General features: G+C 37.3%; 1 long non-coding RNA gene across 7 annotated transcripts in view; it reads left to right on the top strand.

The window, feature by feature from the left end:
* The first annotated feature begins 817 nt into the window (after positions 1-817).
* Positions 818-19,378, top strand: part of LOC129764360 (uncharacterized) — a 103,611-nt gene continuing 85,050 nt past the window's right edge. Inside the window, exons 1-3 of one of the 7 annotated variants that reach the window (XR_008741115.1) lie at positions 818-1,504; positions 1,570-1,686; positions 8,665-9,940. This is a non-coding gene — a long non-coding RNA (uncharacterized LOC129764360). Of the gene's footprint in view, positions 1,687-8,664; positions 9,941-19,378 lie in introns of all 7 variants that reach the window. The other 6 variants (XR_008741119.1, XR_008741118.1, XR_008741117.1 and 3 more) reach the window with 6 other exon arrangements.

Here is a 19,378-nt window from a genome sequence, read left to right as displayed (position 1 = left end):
GAGTGACCTCTTTAACTTCTCATTAAAAAAAGGTTCGATTTTCCCCTTTTTTTTTCTTTCTAGTAATGAAAAATGTACTATTGTAAATTCTCACAATAATAACCGCTAGATATCTTGAACAACAATAAGTTTAGCTACAATATTCTTCGAACAACGGAAATTGTAGTGGTAAGTGGACACAGGAAATGGGCATGTTCCTTAGCACTTTCCCCTCATTTCCCCTACATTTAATAAACCATTGAATGAAAAGCCGGCAAATTATACATTTTCCATGAATTTTAAAATATATGGGTGGTTACATCATTATGAATGGTAGAAGATGATCACAGTACCATACCCGATGATGGGACCATTATTCACTCAATTTACCTGACTTGTTATTCGTTCCCTTCATTCACGCTTTTGCCGGAAATGTTTCATATCTCATTTTTCACGCGACACATGTTGGCGCTCAATTTTTCGAGTTTGATGTATCCTTGGGTTGGTTGCTACCGCATCAACTCTGTTTATGTTCACGAGCTTTGACCCGTTCACTGTATGTGTGCTTGTGGACCCAAGAAAATGCTCGGTAACGCTAAACAGTTTTCTCTGCCTCGCGTAACGCGTGATAACATGCCATCATTGAAACATCTGGCCCGCGCGTTGCTCATTTATGCTGGAGAAATAGTCCTCTCCATGAACTTTCGCGCTTTTCATTCAAGCCCTCTCTCATCGAATTACACCGCATTCGGAGCATATCAAAATGAACAACTTAGTCAATCTGGTTTCGAATTGACTTGGAACCGCTCCTGGTCTGTGAGAGCTGCTCTCGTCGTTTGTTTGCAAACATTGCTCAGCAAGAGTGCCATAGGCCATTGCTGTTGCTGTTCGTTTAGTTCGCCGCATGCTTTCGTCTGACTCACGGTGTCGTGAATTCGTGCCCTGTATTTTGGGATAAACACAGCTGGACCGCGGAGATTTGGTTTGGTGAATCTTCAACCGTGGACCCAATGTGTAGGAGTTTAGGGTGTGTGTTTGCAAAGTAAAGAAGATATAGTGTGCTATTAATACACCAAGCTTTTGGCGTCTTTTTATTTTTGTTTATTTTCCGCGGTCGTCCTTACGTTTTCCTGGAATCATCGGCGCTTTCCTCAGCCCTTCATCGTAACCGCCTCCCATCTGTTACGCGTGTGTGCCTACCGTGTTTTTGCTACGGTAGTGTTCTGCTGCAGAAGGATAGACAAAAATGGAGAATTGTAATTGCATCCAGAATACATTTCGATAGAAACCGAAGGAGTCTGCAACGGAGCGTGTGCAGCATGTTCGTACAGTTGAACAATTGATCGAATCCTCAATTCAACATTACCGTCATCTCGGGATGAATCCAAAATTTTCGAAGAATTTAAACACTAAATTCGGTAATGAGCTCGCCTGTGCGATTTTCATGAAGGTGAAGAAGTGAAACTCGATTTTTATGTTCAAAATTGTGTGTGGCTAGATGAAACCTGCCTCAATTCCTTACCAGGTTTAGCATTGTCTTTTCGTGTACAAATAAATAGTGTGTAAAGTGCGTAAATCGCTTGGTTTCAGAGAATGGTTCATAAGGATTGCTCATTTGGGATAAAATGTGAACTGGAATTAGGATGTAATCTTCAATTCAACCCTCTGTACTCGTGCGCCGCACCAGTGCCATTCACACGTAAAACGGTGATTTTTTTTACTTGTATACGTTTGTGTTTGTTCATAAATATTTTGAAAGTACTACATGTGCTGAAAAGTCCCGGGATTTTTCAACAGATGGCGCCAATAAAAAATGAACAAGATTCATTCCGAGGGGTTCATCTGTCACTAGCTGAAGTTTCATGACATTTTGTTTATTTGTTCACAAACTATAGTTGTTCAAGTGCCACTACCTAAAGATTCTTATAGAAAATGGAGAACGAGGAATATCGTATTTTGATCAAATATTGTTTTTGGTGGGAAAAACTCCTGAACAATCAATGCAGTGGTTGACGAAATGTTATCCCATTTCTGCTCCTTCGAGAACAACAGTTTATCGGTGGTCTAGTGCACCGCAGACGCTCTGGTAGGCCAAAAGAGGCTACGAATCCAGAAATCGTAAAACAAGTACATCGACTCTTTCGACGTTTTGTAACAATGCATGAAACGTAGATCCATTACCACACTCCTGAGTCCAATAGGCAGTCTGCAGAGTGGTACTGAGGCACATTTCGCAGTATTACCGGGAAGGGAATCAAAATGTTGGAAACTTGCTATACCATGTGTATTTCCCTCGAAGGAAACTTTGTTGAGAAATGAATACAGCTTTGCCCAAAAAACGATTGTATTCATTAAAAATCTCGGGACTTTTCAGCCCATGTAGTACTTGTAAAATATTTGACGAATTTGGGCAATATCTTCTCCAGTTGCTGATTCGCACTGGCGAAAAAGGCAATACTAGACGAGTGCAATAGGTTAACAATCATGTCTCTGTTCAACATATGCAATGGACCAATAATTACACTGTTTTTTAATCAGATGATCAAGTTGATCCCTGTCGAACTAGGGCACTTACAATGAACTTTCCGTCTGGCCCACGTCGATCTCTGTGGAACGATAGTGGACATTTCTAAAAATCACTAAATCACTTTATAACGTCGTTACTGTTGTTCCAAGTGCCGACGATCTCCGAACGAAAAGTCCAACCACCATGAACCAGGGATCGACGCGGGGCTCAATGTGTCAAAGTTCAAAATGTTGCCGTTTGATAAATAATCAAATCTACTCTGTGATATAGCAATGATGGTTGGTAACAATTGATAAATCTACAAGATGATGCTTTCGCTATTTTCTGATAGATAACGTTACGTGAACCGTGTGCGTGTAATTTAAGATAGTAGCGCATGTTTTAGGTACATAACTAAGTGTAAAAGCTTTAGATAGTGTCAGATGGAGTCTTGTCCCAAAAACAGTATTTACAACACACAACAAAAGTGTTCAAACGAAAGTTTACAGCCAAAGAACACCAAATTTTTGTTGGCACAAACAAAAATCATATTCTGTTCAAAGCAACATGCTGTAAAAGCCTCAAAAACTATTGATTGTGGTGTTGAGAAATGCTTCTTTCAGTGATATGCTGACTCTGGACACTGACAGGTTGGTGGAATCTTCCGCTGAATAAGCTTCGAGATTGATAGCTCACGAATTCAAACGCCTGGTCTTGTGAAAGACCGCTTAGATTTGGCTTGTCCTGGAGAACGCAAATTTACGAACTGGTTCATTATCGCGATACTAGAGGTCTTAAGTTGGATATAGAAAGTATACTTAATGAAGAAAGGATATACCAGGTTGGTTGCAAAGTTAACATAGAAGTTGAACAATCTGCAGTTTGTTGTCACAGCTCACAGTCTTAGTAGAGAATCCATGAACAAAGATGTCGCTACGCAAACTTTTCAGCCAGGATTGTATTCACAGTAGTGTTGAAAAAAATCATCTCCGCTGAGCTCAAATGCATAGATTTTCGGGCTAGGTTGCATCGAAAACCTATATATTCCAAACGAAAATCAAAATGATAGATCCAGACAACCAGTGAATATGAGCGAATGAACTTTTGTTCTTCAATAAGTTTTGAAGTTTATTTTTCCACCCAGTGTCATTTTCACCTTGATTATTCGAGATGCCAGAATTGAATTCCGTTGGCTCGGCTAGACCTTGATTACATATCCCAAATATATGTTTTCATTAAAGCTATCGATCTTCGAGTGTGATTGTTCTTACATCCTTTTCCCCTTCTTTTCGTCATACGCGAGCTTTTGGTTCCCTTCCTACTAACAATAAAATAAGTTAAATTACAAATACATATTAGATGTGAGGATAGTTTTAAGAATTGAGTATGAAATGTGAGTGTGGATGAGATTGTAAATGTGATCACATCCTTTTCCTAATGAAAATGTGTCACCCTGCTGAAATCGAGTCGACCGTGAGCAATCAGTTCCCTTTTTCTATTAACCATAGAATTTGGAAACATGTTAATATATTTTAGTAAAAATATAATTAAGAGTCTGGTTCCTTCAAACCTATGTAACTGAGCCTGTAAAAATAAACGGATTAATAAAAAAAGAATTGAATTTCATTTTAGCCAAATGAATAAATATCAGCTGTTGTTTACTTTTAACCTGAGGCAGTTGTGTGCGGTTGGTTTTTATTTATGCCGTTGTTTCCGTCTCGCCAAACAAAATCCTGCGCGATTTCTTGCAAAGTTCGTTTCATCGAAAACTGCCGATTTTGGTCTCTAAATTGTCCAGCCTAACTATTTTTTTAATTTTTGAATTTTGACTCAAAATCAATGCCAGAACCAATATCGTTTCGAATGTAATGAATATCAATTTGCTGCTTTTGATATTCAAAGTATAAATAACAGCAAAGTTATGAACCCTACAAAATGCCGCATTCATTCATTATAGCAAATTTGTTCATGCATCAGCGAAATGAACAAAATTAAATAGTTTGTTATTGTCATTAATATAATGAGGGAAGTGTGTTTCAAGCTGAAAAAAAGTCATTTACACTGAAATAAAATCATATTCGTTACTCGAGAATATTTATTGATATTCAAGGACACTGATTCACAGTATTGGACAAAATATTTGCAATTGACCATGTACAAAAATTAGCTGTGTATTAGTTGAAAACTCATCAAAAGAAGACAAAAAAACGTATGAAAAAATAAAAAGTAGTATCAATCAGGTTTATTTCAACCACAATTCAGTACTTTAATACACCAATTAAAAAAAAAAGAATCATAAGGATGGTTTTTAAGATTCAACCGCATCGTCGACGTTGGACTACGGAATTCTTTATTGTTTATTAATTTTTATATTATTCATGCTTGAGATTAAATGAGGGGCTCAGAAGGAGAGGGGTGTAAGTAATTCGATCGATTTCTCTTCATCATCTTTTTCTTTAGTTAAAAGCTCAACTGCAAAAACGTTCCAATATGAGTTTGCTGTGGAATCCGATCGATGAGGTTCAGACCTATCTTCCACATTGTCAAATACAGCTGGGAATGTGTTTGCAGCTAAGTTATGACCAAAAGAGAGAGTCGATGTAGAGAAATCGATGATGTCACTTACACCCCTTCCATTTTGAGCCCCTCACATAGGAGAAGTATCTTGTTTGCGTAGTTTTTCGGAACCAGCTAAAAATGGCTGATTTTACTGTGTTCAACTTGCGAGTACAATACGTATTCTGACTGTCTATCGCATTCCATTCCTTCAACTTGAGTATTCCGAGCATAGACTACTTCATCGGCTGTTGAAATTAGAAAAGAATGTTTTTTACTCAACGATTTCGATTGATTGAAAACTAATTTTTACACGTTCAATATATTTTATTATACTTTTACATGTTCATGTATCACACATAGATGTTTGCAATCAATAGATTAGAACAGAGATTACACGTAGTACTACTTTTGAATCATCTCATTTTCTTCCTGGACGGAACACAGTTGACAAAGCTGATTGGCTGACCAAAAGTACCGTTTTGAACAGGACAGTACAGTTTTTTCGACTATATTTGATTTTCCCGTACTTTGATTATAAAAAAACTTGTTTGTTGCTTTGTCGTTATTTTAAATGAATTGTAATAGAATGAAAACATTCAACATGCAATCGAGTGTTTGGCAATCGATGTTGAAAGCTTTGGTTGTGAACATTCATAAATATTTTCATGTAGCCATAGGTTCAGTCAGTCGTTTGAAAATTCAAGAATAAACTCGAGAATAAAATGAGATAAAAAGCTAAAACTTTCATTGCAAATATAAAATCTAAATAAAACAATTGAATCTAAAATGTATCGAAAATTCACATTTTTTGCTAAATTATACGAAATGGTACAAATTTCGATGAGAAACATGCACGGAAATGCTCCTCCAACCAGCTTTATTTCAGAAAAGTGCTTATTCCATCTGGAAATCCATGAACATCTTCGCCAGTAATAATGCAAATAATCTGATTAATTCGAACATTTTACTACAGAGATATTCTTGAACGAATGAAAAATTACCCTTTCCCTTTGGATTATGAATATTTCATGATATAACGATCGCAGAGCACATCGATGGGTAGTTGTGAAAGTATGAATATGCTCTATACAATATCCAGTCATTGCTTTGACAAATGCATTGTTTCATGACAGAGTTACAGCGTTCCAGAAATCTCCCAAAATTTATGATGTCGCATTCTGCTCCTCCATTTTTTTGTTGAGTGCAGTCCTTTGTCTGTCAAATGCTTTGTCAACTCAAATGCTGATTCATATTCACTCTGTATTTCCGATTCACCTTTAGTCGGTAGCGCAATACGAAACCTTTTCCTCCATAGTTCGGAGGATTTTCTAAGGGTCCTTATCGACCATTCTGCTTTGAGTGTCTAGATGACTTTCAAAGTGCTCGCGGGGAAAAGTGACATCAGACAACTTACGATTCATTCATTCCCAACTATGAAATCAAGCTCAAATCTCAACTATGAAAACAATTATTGAACATTTCTTGCGACCTATTTTTTGTCTTAAATTGACCTAAATTAAAAAGTACGCTACTTAGAACGATTTAATTGCATTCATTTGAAAAATGAGAAAATTTTGCTGGAAAGATCTTCATTTTGTTGATATTTTTGGCAGAAAATTACCACGAAAAAGAAATACAAAAAATTGATTTTACACGAAACATTATACAGACATTATTATCCTAAGACCAACTGTTCTCGAGATAGAACAAAATCCATATAAAATCATATTTGATGAAAAAAGGCATTAGTATATCAAACAAATCTTGGAAAATTTCCGATTCGATTGGTATGCAAATCGTTAAAATCCGTTCGCAGCAAAAATAGTTATTAACGTTTTCATAAAAACTTTATTTCATAAAAACGTGACTTGTTTTCTGATTTGGCACCAGTGCCGAAAATATTCACGTTCACAATATTCAAATACGGTGAATTTCTGCCTGCCTTGTATAGATAACCTACTGCTCAAGCGAGGGTCGATAAATAAGAAACAATAATATCAATGAACACCAGTGGAATGAACAACAACATCAGCTTGCCATGAAGTTCATTTTTCATTTGCATCTTCATTTTGGTCATGATATTCGTAACGTCGAAATTGAAGATCATTGCGTGTTAGTGAAAATCAAAGCATAAAATTCAACGTCAACCAATTGAGAGTGAAATCGATAACACGAAATTCATGTTTTCGGCGACTTCGGCAATGGAATGTATAACATAATTCTTGCTATGTTTTATGAATCTACTCCCGATTGGCCGAAAATTCATACACCCCAATTATATGGGCAATGGGTGAACAGGCGAGCAGAAAACGAACATAATCTTGTTTTGATTTCCGGTTTAATGATACTGGCTCTAAATGACCAGCAATGATATAAAGCCCCTACGATATGGGTATTGGATGGAAGGGCTTCAACGGCAGAAGTCGAATATCGTATTCCGATGCCATTCTGAAAAAGAAGATGATGGCTTCCGGTTTATTGAAAACATTGAGCGGAATGGCGGTAGTAAAAGAGCATAGAAAGCGGAAACGGAAACGAACCGTACCTCTCACGCTAAAGGTAACGAGTTCAATTCTCACTCTCGACAATCTTCTGAAAATGAAAGTAAAGTGACGAACCAGCCAAAACGTGTTAAAAGTCATTTTAATACAGTATAAAATAAGGAACGGAACGCTCAACGCTAAACCTCACTCAGCCGCTCAACACCGCACAACGGTCAACGCTCAACGAAAACTAATGATGACTTTTCCGGATTCCTGGTTCTTTCTTTTTTTCTAAATATGAAAATCAAACACGTTTTCAATAAAAATTCACTGCAAGCGATGAAGATCAACTTAGCGTTCGTGATAATCACCTGAAATTATTGACAGTAATGAAAGTGCCTGAATGCAGGCTTTGCGAAATTCTTTCATGCTGTTTTCGTTCAATATACCAGACAAATTTCACGCATCTCGATTTTTGTGTACTCATTATAACAGATATGGTGTTGAGTTTCAACAGAAGAGAATTCATCCGACACTAGGAAAAAGCTAATTTCTTTTTTCGTGAATAAATTTTGATAATTTGTGTCACTGTTTGACACCCTTATTTTAAGACGTAGTCCTACATCAAAAAATACGCTCATTACTTTTTTACAGAATGGTATTGAAATAATCCTCGTTTTTCATTCAACACCCGTTAGCTACACCTTTCGTATAGAACAATTGAAAAGATTTTGTGCCGTCGTTGGTGAACATTATGCTAAATTGCATGAGCATGGTAACACAAGATTCTTTTCTCTTGAGATTTCCATAGGGGGATTGCTTAGTATTTTTATGGATTGTGCTTCTATTTCTAGAATAAGATAAATTTCTATTGTACCATTACTATTGCACTCTTCCTGAAAGATGTAGTTCTACGTCAAAAATGTCGATTTCATGTTCATACACCTGGTAGATGTGGTTCCTTAATTTTTGAAAACTCTGTGCGTGTCTGGTGTACTTTAGCAACTTCAGTGAATTAAAATATATTTAACACTTTATTTTTCGAAACAATAGAAGCGCAAGCGCGACTCTCCTTCGGTAATTTTAAAAGAAATCCAACGAAACAATCAATAAAAATGTTTTTTTTACCATCCGCAGCATCCATCGATTCCTTCGTACATGAACAGTGCATAAAAAAGTGTGCAGTATTAATCAATTAAATCTACCAGAGGAGTGTGTGTATACATCTAAGTGTGAATGCATGGTAGCGTTATAAGGAAACATAAATGAACACAAGTGAAGTTTCGTGAGCCCATAGCGCGGAGAGAAATGGAGAAACTTTATTAAAGTGATTGAAACTTCTCCCCCGGAAATCATTTGAAAGTCGTGTCTCTGGTCTTTGTACCGATTCTCGTGGATCTGTGTATACGAAATAGCAACGGGCTCTGAGACGTTTTTCGGTGAGCGAGGAGCCGATGTCTCGACTCTGGATGAAAAGCCAACTAGAATTTGGTTTAGTTTGAGATGTGGCGAGTGCATAAATTAGCGAGAGCGATACATCTGCTACTGCGAAGAGAAATATGATGGAGGAAGCAAATAATGTGGCGAAATGTTTCCGTGGGTAGATAGGGTACTAAGTGCAATCAGAAAAGAAGCAGTTAAAATAATTATTTACATCATCAGTGTCAATCAGCTGTAAGTGGCGAAGACGAAGTCTTTCATATTCATCGTAATGGATTAAGCGTGGAAACACACTAGACGGCTCTCCCGCGCGATTCTCGCAATGACAAGTCGCAGCAGGAGCTCGATGAAAAACACATTCAGCGGCTTTCGACGGCTTCACTAGCGGCCATTATCATATTTTTATAGACGGATGCAAGACGAGTCTATGGTACAAGGTACAACTGTTTGGACAGTAAGCGGATTAGAGGGAAGGTATATAAAGACAGAATGGTGGAAAACGGAAGAGGGATGTTTACCTGAGCGAGAGGGAGAAAGAAGTTGATCGCAAACGTCTGAAATATTGCATTTCTCGATAATTTGGGTAGTATTCGAGAATCCGCAGCTACATGACCGCAGAGTGATTTTCACGTATTGGCTCACCGATAGTACATTAACTATTACCTTGCTTCATGTGCACCGCATAAACACTAATACTATCACAAAACCGTTGCGGCGCATCATCTCCATCGAGCCACCGCAGAGAATGAGGAACCTTACAACAGTGACTTTAGAACCGGCCGTACCCGCTCCGCCTTGTGTGTTTTATCTCATTCACATTCCATTATCGAGGCCCCGCGGCGGTTTGTCATTGCAAAATCCGCGCGGGGAAGCCGTCCAGTGTGTTCTTACGCTAACACGCACGCCGACTAGCACGGACGACTTATTTAGGAAGAATGCCGTATGTCGGACCCAATGGCACTATATAATGAAGGTTAGTTACATTTGTATCTATTTAGTAATCCTATTCAAAGTTATTGATGTTGTTGATAATACAAGGCATATTAATTTTAATAGGGTTGATATATTAAGAAAAAAAAACCATTGAAAGAATATAAATTTATTAAAAATATTTGAATCGTTTCCCTTTAAATCGTGTAACAGTGTAACTGATGTGTCAAATTTTTGAGCTAATGGGTCTGATTCTTCTGCGCGAATGGAATGTGACAGCAATGAACTCCTCAAAGTCACATGACCCAGGTCACCGTATTGCCCTGACGTGAGAGGTTCATTTTGGAGTAGAATACCCAATGAATTATAAATGGTGCAGTGTTAATTGAAATATATGTCAAAGCTTGGTTTTTTGCAAAGGCTCTATGTGTTCAATGTGTTTCATGAAAATATATTTGTTTTTTATTTTAAAAATTTTCATTCCTTGTTACAAATATGTACAGGAAATAATTTCGTTCATCTTTATAAATGTTTTCCTCTTATTTTAATTGATGAAAAATAATATCACTGGGATAAGAAGACAAAAAAAATATTTTCAGATCTGTTTTTGCATAGTCCCTTTGCATTAATATGAGTGTATGTTATTTCAATTGTTTTGATTTCGTATCCGTGTTTTGAATCCGCATTCGTTTTTTGACTTAGTGTCCGATGCTGATTCCGTTATAATTACGCTAAAAGTTTATCGGAAGGTTGACTATTCTTTAAAACATTGCAGTGAACATGATTTTATAGTCGCCTCACATGAAAGCCATCAAGGTAAGACATTTTTACTATCGCATTTAAATAAATTTAAAAGCTAAATTTTGTCCATAGACAATGAGCCGATAAAAATGATAGAGCTGTCAAGGATCTTGTAATTGTGCTGTCCGAAACTGCGCTGTTATCGTCTGGATTCTCACTGGATGAGCCCGGTGTGCACGCATCTCGCATCTACCTTGTGGTCAATCTGGGTCTTGAAATCGATAAGGACGAAACTATCAGCACAAATGAAACTCCAGTCGCAACTACTGATGAAGATACTCCTAGTGGAGGATGACACCGAGGATGCCTCACACATGGAAGAAGTTGATTAAACATATACGGTTTTGAACTACTTAAGTAGCTTTTCGTAATTTTTGAAAGTCTGATTTGTGTTTTTGGAGAAAGGAAACGGTACGCTGAATTGAGTTTCTTGTATCAATTAGGGTCAACTATTGTAAACATACAATTTAATTTTGTACAGCGTTATAGTGGCTGCAGAAAATGTATATTTTTGTCATTGATAATAGCATACCAAATACTTGAACTGACTACATGTTAATAATAAATATAAATTATTTCAAAATTCACAGTTTAACTGGATTGCATTCCTATTGCCTATTTTTTTCCGAAAATTCATCTTTGAATCTGGAGTAGCAATTGCCCGTTTGGAACGGCGAATTATTAGAGATCATTCAAATCCTTTGGAAATGTCTAATCCTATTTTTGGCTACCATTGGCAATTAACCCATGCCATAAAATGAAAGACAAATTTCTTCATCACTCGAGAATTAATCAAGCAAATGAAACCAAATTTGGCATGTGGAAGTTTTAGGGTGCAATAAATGTGTTTACGGTGGTCAGATACTCCTCCCCCCTTCTCTAAGGGGGGACTGCCATACAAATGAGACACAAATTTATGCATAACTCGATAACTAATCAAGCAAATGGAACCAAATCAAGGGTATGGAGATTTTGAGGTACAATAAATAATATTTGAGGTACAATAAAATTTATTGCATATGTTCTACAATTACATAGTGACAAGTGCTGTTAGTCCATTTGATGTTTGCGGTAGCGAAATTGATCTTTGTTCGAAGCTGGAAATGAATTTTATTGTGATGAAACGCACTCTTATAGAATGAAAGGGGTGTAAGTGATTTGAGCTTAGCCTCAAATACATTCCCAGCTGTATTTGATAATGTGGAAGATAGGTCAGAACCTCACCTATCAGATTCTATAGCAAACTTAAATTGGAACGTTTTTGCAATTGAGTTATTAACCAAAGAAAAAGTGGATGAAGAGAAATCGATCAAGTCACTTACACCCCTTGCATTCTAAGCCCCTCATATCTTCTTCTATCTATCTATACAAATAAAGGAGTATCTCCGAATGTGTTGATAAAAGCAGAACTCGAGGAAGGAATTATCCGATTTAGGGCTGTCTTTTTATATCATATTTTCTGTATAAAACATTTATTCCATGTAACGGAGAAACATGTTTTCAACATGTGGTTGAAAAATATTGAACGAGAATTGTGTCTGAAAATAATCTGACATTATAATGATGAGTTTTGTTAGAAATACTAGAAATTTTATAGTAAAAGGTAAATTCAAAGGGATCCATTAGAAGATCAATAAATGAACAGTTATGCGATTGGACCCATGAATATGCTCATAGTAAGAAAACGTGAATGTTTGAAGGTATTGATAACAAAAAACAAATGTTGGGCGGAACGAAGTTTGCCGGGTCAGCTAGTTGCAATATAAATTTCATTAAGCATAATACATTTGTCAACGCGATTAAAATATTACCGTGAGGATAAGCTGAAAAATGAAAACATTCATTTAAATCGAAACGCCTCGTTTATTCAAATCACAGAGCTGTGGAATGTGAAGGGATGTGTGTAAGCAAAGTAGCAAGGTAAAATTCGATTATAAATGATTCATTTAGTTGATTATTCAATTTGATATTTGAATATAAGACAAAACAAGAACAGTAAGAAACAATATGGCTATGAAAATAGCAGACTTGTTATAATTCAAGCAGCTTCAGAAGAACATTCGACCGTTAATTAAACAATACGTCCGAGAAGGGCACGATTTTCCCCCAATATTCAGGGTTTCTGAAATCTCAACCACAATCCGCTTATTCCTTGAGTGGCACCTGCTGGCCTAGCGAAGAGCTTTAGTTTTAAATAACGCTCTACAAAGAGAATTCAAAGTTAAACATAAATTGGCACACCGGGTTCCGTCGCGTTATACAGCAAACTCATCTCGTTCGTCTGTGCTTTTGGGAGTGGGAGTGGGTTAGAAGTGAAGCACTTCACCCCTTGAGTTACCACAAATTTTGGCTCTGCCAAATGTTTAGTTGAGGATGGTCTACTTGTGGACGTCAAGATTTAACCGAAATATGAATTTTGTAGAATTCATTCACTGGTTACGATTCTTCAGATAATTAACTAGGAACAAACTTTCTTTCTCGTGAAATTTTCTCGGCATATGATTAGTATAAAAATAGATCTTTTTTCAGCATCCAATCAACGTAAATATAGGAAACGGTTCAACTGGAAAACAGAAGAATGAAGTCAGGAAAAGGAATTTTCGGAATGAAGTATACGCCGCATGAATCGACGCTTGTGTATGTTTTTTCTGCATTACACTTCCCTAAACAAATGGAAATTCGATCAACCGAAAGCGAGAGTAGCGTAGAATTGGATTATCTCATGGAGTTTACATTTGCTTTCATCATTCGTTGCTTTTCTCAATGCTAGAAGAAATGAGCATAAAGAGCGAGTGCAAGAAAACAAATGTGCGTAATGAGATTGAAGCAAACGTAGCTTTTCTTGTGGGACAGATGCATGGGAGTACTATCCCTTCCCTGTAAAATTTTGGTTATACACTGCGTTTCATAACTATAGAACCACTCCATTTTCTGAGTTTCCAGAGATATGTAGGAAGCCGGTTGAATTCAAGTATATAGGGGTATTGGGGGTAATGTGGTCACGTGGGGTAAAGTAATCACCTGCTTGTTTGGTAGTATAACTATTGACTATTTACACCGTATTGATAGTCATCTTATGTTTGAAGAATTTCATGACTTTTGAGTCACCCATTCGGTCGTAGTTTCGTGCGTTTCGAATTTGAGGAATTTCTAGTGAAATTCAGTTTGTTTTACCCGATATTTGCGACAAATCAACAGTTTGGACGACTGTTCACATATTTTAGGGGACGTGAACAGATCTGCGATTATTTAGCATATTTCTCATTTCGTTGTTTGGGGGGCAAAGTGGTCAGTAGAGGATTACTACTGACAATTTTCTGTTTACTAAAGCTGATATACCTTATCATCTTCTGCTCCTAAAGGGGTACCTTTTGTTATTTTGACCCAGGAAAAATACCACCCCAACCAAAAACAAGTCTCATTTTGAAAAACGTTATGTGTTTCCTACTACGTTTTTGTACGTATGAGAAAATTTCAATTACGATTCTAGGTGAATATGCCTAGCTCATTTCATATATATACCTACTATATCAATAATGATTTATACAAATTTGGTGAAGAAAACACGCATAAATCTATCTCTTTTAGCGTGATAGTGCGAGTGACCGCTTTACCTCCTCACTAAAAAAATGTTCGATTTTTCAATCTTTTTTCTAATAATAAAAAATGTATGTGTATGTATGTGGACACAGGAAATGGTCATGTTCCTTAGGGTGACCACATTCTCCCAAGTTTCCCTAGTGTAGGATATAATAACTATCTTTATTTTTAAGAATGACCATTTCAACTTTATTGTTGTGCTTAGGCTATTCATACAACCACTCCTCATAAGTTCCTGACAGGGTTATGATTTGGTGAACAAGCTGACCAGCCCAGAACCTGAAGCCCCTATTCATTAAACCATGCTATGACCTCCCGGATTTTATGAATTGATGCCAAATTACCCAAATATAACGGTGTTTTTGATGGAAAAACAGAACTAAAGTACTTCATTGCACTTCTGACTGTTCATCCGTGTTGATGTAAAGCTATCTAAACCAGGCCTTTTTGAGAAAATTCTCCCCAAATCATAAAAATCTTATCTCCAAATATGCGGGTCCAAAAACTAATGACCCATTCCAGCGTGTCGTAACAACGTTTTGACTCACTCAAAACGGTTTTTTTCTCGTTTTCATGTATAAATCACACGATTTCCAAATAGTAAACGATATTAAAGTAAAATAGAGAAAATTTCCTACAAGAATCTTCAGTTGGAGAATATTTTACAGTTCAATTCGGTTGTTGCCAGCACAATATTTTTGTGACGTGACAACGCACTCTGTGCGAAAAAACAGTCTCCACGAAGCTTTGTCACGTCACACAATGAATAATTTGTATTAAATAAAAATTTCACCGTATTGTAAATACTATATACTTTTTTTTTTATGTTGTTCTTACTCTGAATACTTCTCACTTTCCTCTGAGATCTACCTTTCCCCTTCCAAAGGACCATCCGTTATGGGAATGTGGTCCTAACGCGACCGGTGATCCTGAACCTACCCCTCGTTGTATCTCAGGAACGGTACATTCTATCGAATTTTTCAATAGTGTCAAATGAAAGGTGTCATAACGCTGACAATTGATAACATGGTGACCTTTTTCTGGCTCTCTTCATTCTAGCGTTATACGCCATTTTGTGTTTTCATTGCTTCAAAAACAGAGACGAAATATTTTTGACCTGTATGCAAAATGAGTTCAATGTTCTTTTAGATTGTGAAACATTGCGAAACATGGCAATTGTAATTGCTTATGATATGTTCATCAAAATGAATCTATCTGTTACCTGTAATACACGGTGTGCCGTTATTTGGGAAAATTCGGGTTGGTCCCTAACCAACCTCCAACCTCGTATTGTGGAATTTCATGCCATTTGCGGTCTTTTAGATCCGTTTTTAACGAACCGGAAGTCACCATCCACGATTTTAAAATAACATCAGAATACGATATTCTACTTCCGCTGGTAAGACACCTGCAGCGAAATACCCAAATCGTATGAGGTTTTCATATTTTTTGTCATTCAATACTATTACCAGCGAACTAGAAGTCGAAACAAGAATCAATTATATATAGTAGAATCTACGTTCATCTATTGTGGACAAAACATAGAAGGACTAAAACAACGTTTAATTTTGTTTGTTTCATACATAAAAATCGCAAAAAAATGTATTGTATGTAATGTATGTATTGAGTCAAAATATTACCACGTCACGCTGGAATGGATCGTATAGTTTGCGTGACGTGACAACGATTTCTTAAGACAGTTGATACTCCTCTACTTGTGGACCGATCTTAACCGAATTTTGTGGGTTGTTGGCTCTCATTGCATGCAAATCCAAATAAAAAAGGTTTGAACTTAGGTTCAGCTGATAAACTAAAAAATGCTCCATTTTTGTGACGTGACAACGCTTCAAAAAGCAGATACACAATATGGGTTCCGCAGGGGCAAGGGGACGAATGATTGTCTTGCGTTGCTTTCTTCAGAAATTCAAATGGCTTACGCCGAAAAAAAACAAATGGCTTCAGTATTCTTGAACATAAAGGGGGCCTTTGATTCTGTTTCAATAGAGGTTTTGTCAGACAAATTACACTTTCGGGGTCTGCCGCCTCTATTGAATAATATGTTATATAACTTGCTTTGTGAGAAACATTTGAACTTTTCTCACGGAGATTCGGCAGTAAGTCGGGTCTCTTACATGGGACTCCCCCAGGGCTCATGTTTAAGCCCCCTTTTGTACAACTTCTATGTAAGCGACATCGACAATTGCCTTACACAAAATTGCAGCCTAAGACAACTTGCAGATGATAGAGTGGTGTCTGTCGTAGGATCTAACGAATCCGACCTGCAAGGACCCTTACAAGATACTTTGAACAATTTTTCAACCTGGGCCATTAGGCTAGGGATCGAATTCTCCACGGAGAAAACAGAGATGGTGGTTTTTTCTAGGAAGCATAGACCAGCAAAACCAAAGCTTCAACTTTTGGGTAAACCGATCACTCATGCTATGCCATTCAAGTATCTTGGGGTCTGGTTCGACTCCAAATGTACTTGGGGGGCCCATATTAGGTATCTGAGTAAAAAATGCCAACAAAGAATAAACTTTCTCCGTACAATTACCGGCACCTGGTGGGGAGCCCATCCCGAAGATCTTATAATGTTGTATCGAACAACTATTCTCTCAGTGATGGAGTATGGCAGTTTCTGTTTTCAATCAGCTGCCAAAACACACCTCATTAAACTCAAGCGAATTCAGTATCTTTGTCTCCGTATCGCGTTGGGATGTATGCCCTCAACGCATACCATGAGTCTCGAGGTTTTGGCAGGCCTACTCCCACTAAAAGATCGCTTCAATTTATTATCTCTTCGGTTCTTCATCCGGTGTAAGGTTATGAACCCATTGGTGATCGGAAATTTTGAGCAGCTGATCGAGCTAAATTTTCACTCCAGATTCATGAGTTCATATCATGAATTCATCTCCATGCAGGTTGATCCTTCTTCGTATATTTCCAACCGTGTTTGTTTCCCTGACTACATCAATTCCTCTGTGCATTTTGATCTGTCTACGAAGCAAGATATCCATGGATATTCAGATTACCAACGATCGAGGATCGCTCCAACGATCTTCGATGAAAAGTATGGGGGTATCAATTGTGATAATATGTACTTTACTGATGGGTCCACTATAAACGAGTCCACAGGATTTGGAGTGTTCAACGAATTTTTTAGCACCTCACACAGTCTTCAGAATCCTTGCTCAGTGTATATTGCTGAATTGGCAGCAATTCATTGGGCGCTGGACAGCGTCGCCTCACGACCTGTTGAACACTATTACATTGTAACGGATAATCTTAGCTCTGTCGAAGCTATCCGTTCAGTGAGGCCGGAAAAGCACTCGCCGTACTTCCTTGAGAGAATACGAGAAATTTTGAGTGCTTTATCCAGACGCTGTTATATCATTACCTTTGTCTGGGTCCCTTCACATTGCTCAATTCCAGGTAATGAGAGGGCTGACTCATTAGCAAAGGTAGGTGCGATTGAGGGCGACATTTATCAGCGTCAAATCGCCTTCAATGAATTTTATTCTTTAGTCCGTAAAAATACCATCGCTAATTGGCAGCGCAAATGGAATGAAGATGAATTGGGTCAGTGGTTTCACTCAATTTCCCCTAAGGTTAGCCTCAAACCGTGGTTCAAAAGTCTGGACTTGAGTCGGGACTTTATTCGCACCTTCTCCCGACTCATGTCCAATCACTGTTCGTTAGATGCGCTACTCTTTCGTTTCAATCTTGCCAGTAGCAATCTCTGTGTTTGTGGCTAAGGTTACCACGACATCGAGCACGTTGTTTGGTCGTGCGAGGTGTATCTTGTTGCCAGATCGAATTTAGAAAACTCCCTTCGGACCCGAGGTAGACAGCCCAATGTACCGGTGAGAGATGTGTTGGCTCGGTTAGACCTCGATTACATGTCCCTAATATATGTTTTCCTTAAAACTATCGATCTTCGTGTGTGATTGTCCGTACACCCTTATCCTCTCCTTTTTTTTCCTTCGCGAGCGACTGTTTCCCTTCTGACTAACTATAGAATAAGCTGAAATGTATATACATAATAGATATGATCATAGATTTAAGAATTGAGTATGATGAGCGTGAGTGTGAATGCGAGTGTGAACATTGTACAATATCCATATATCCCCTCCTTTTCCAAAAGAAACTATGTCACCCTTCTATTCTCGAGTCGACCGCGAGTAATCGGTTTCCTACTTTATTAACCCTAGATTTAAGGAAACATGTTGATATATATTAATAAAAGTATAGCTAAGAGTTCGGCTCCTCTAAACCTATGTAACTGAGCCTGTAAAAATAAATGACTTAAAAAAAATAAACGCTTCAAAATACCTGTTTTTCAAATGCTTGTTTCTCATAACTACAAAATGAAATGTAGATCTACCCACGGCACTTCAAACAAATATTTAATCATCCATTCAATGGTATATAGGCATTGAAGTTTGGTTAAGCAAGTGCAGAAATATCTCAAGAAACCTAAAAATACTGAAAACCTAAAATATTTTAAATTTAATTATGTAGTTTTTTAAACTCGTCTCTCTCAAAGGTTGGCGCATAAAAATCAAATTCATTTCAAGGAATTTATTATATAACTAGTGCTTATTCAAACTACGTTTTCAAATTTTTCCTAAAACTAAATTTGAAATTTGGTTCATTGGTGCGTAACCTCATGGAATGATTCTAATGTGGAAGCTAATCCTCTGGGTTTCACTATTTCAGGAGAACTTTTATGATAAATAGAAATTCAGCTTGAATAGAATGTCTTCATACTAGAAGGACTCACGGATCGTGTCATGTCATTTTTCAACTCGTAACTTTGCAGGAGGCTGTTTGATGTTTTGGGGAAAATTTATAAAAAAGGCCTGGTTCAGATAGCTTTCTATCAACACGAATGCACAGTCAGAAGTGCAGTGAAGTACTTAAGAACCATTTAATTATGTTTTTGCATCAAAAACACCGTGATAATTGGGTAATTTGGCATCAATTCATAAAATCCGGAAAGTCATGGCATGGTTCAATAAATAGGGGCTCGAGATTCTGGACTGGTCAACTTGTTTACCATATTAAAACCCTATAAAGA

This window comes from Toxorhynchites rutilus, chromosome 2, assembly GCF_029784135.1.
Source record: "Toxorhynchites rutilus septentrionalis strain SRP chromosome 2, ASM2978413v1, whole genome shotgun sequence".
NCBI classification, from domain to species: Eukaryota; Metazoa; Arthropoda; class Insecta; order Diptera; family Culicidae; genus Toxorhynchites; species Toxorhynchites rutilus.
This window is presented reverse-complemented; position numbering and strand designations above follow the sequence as displayed.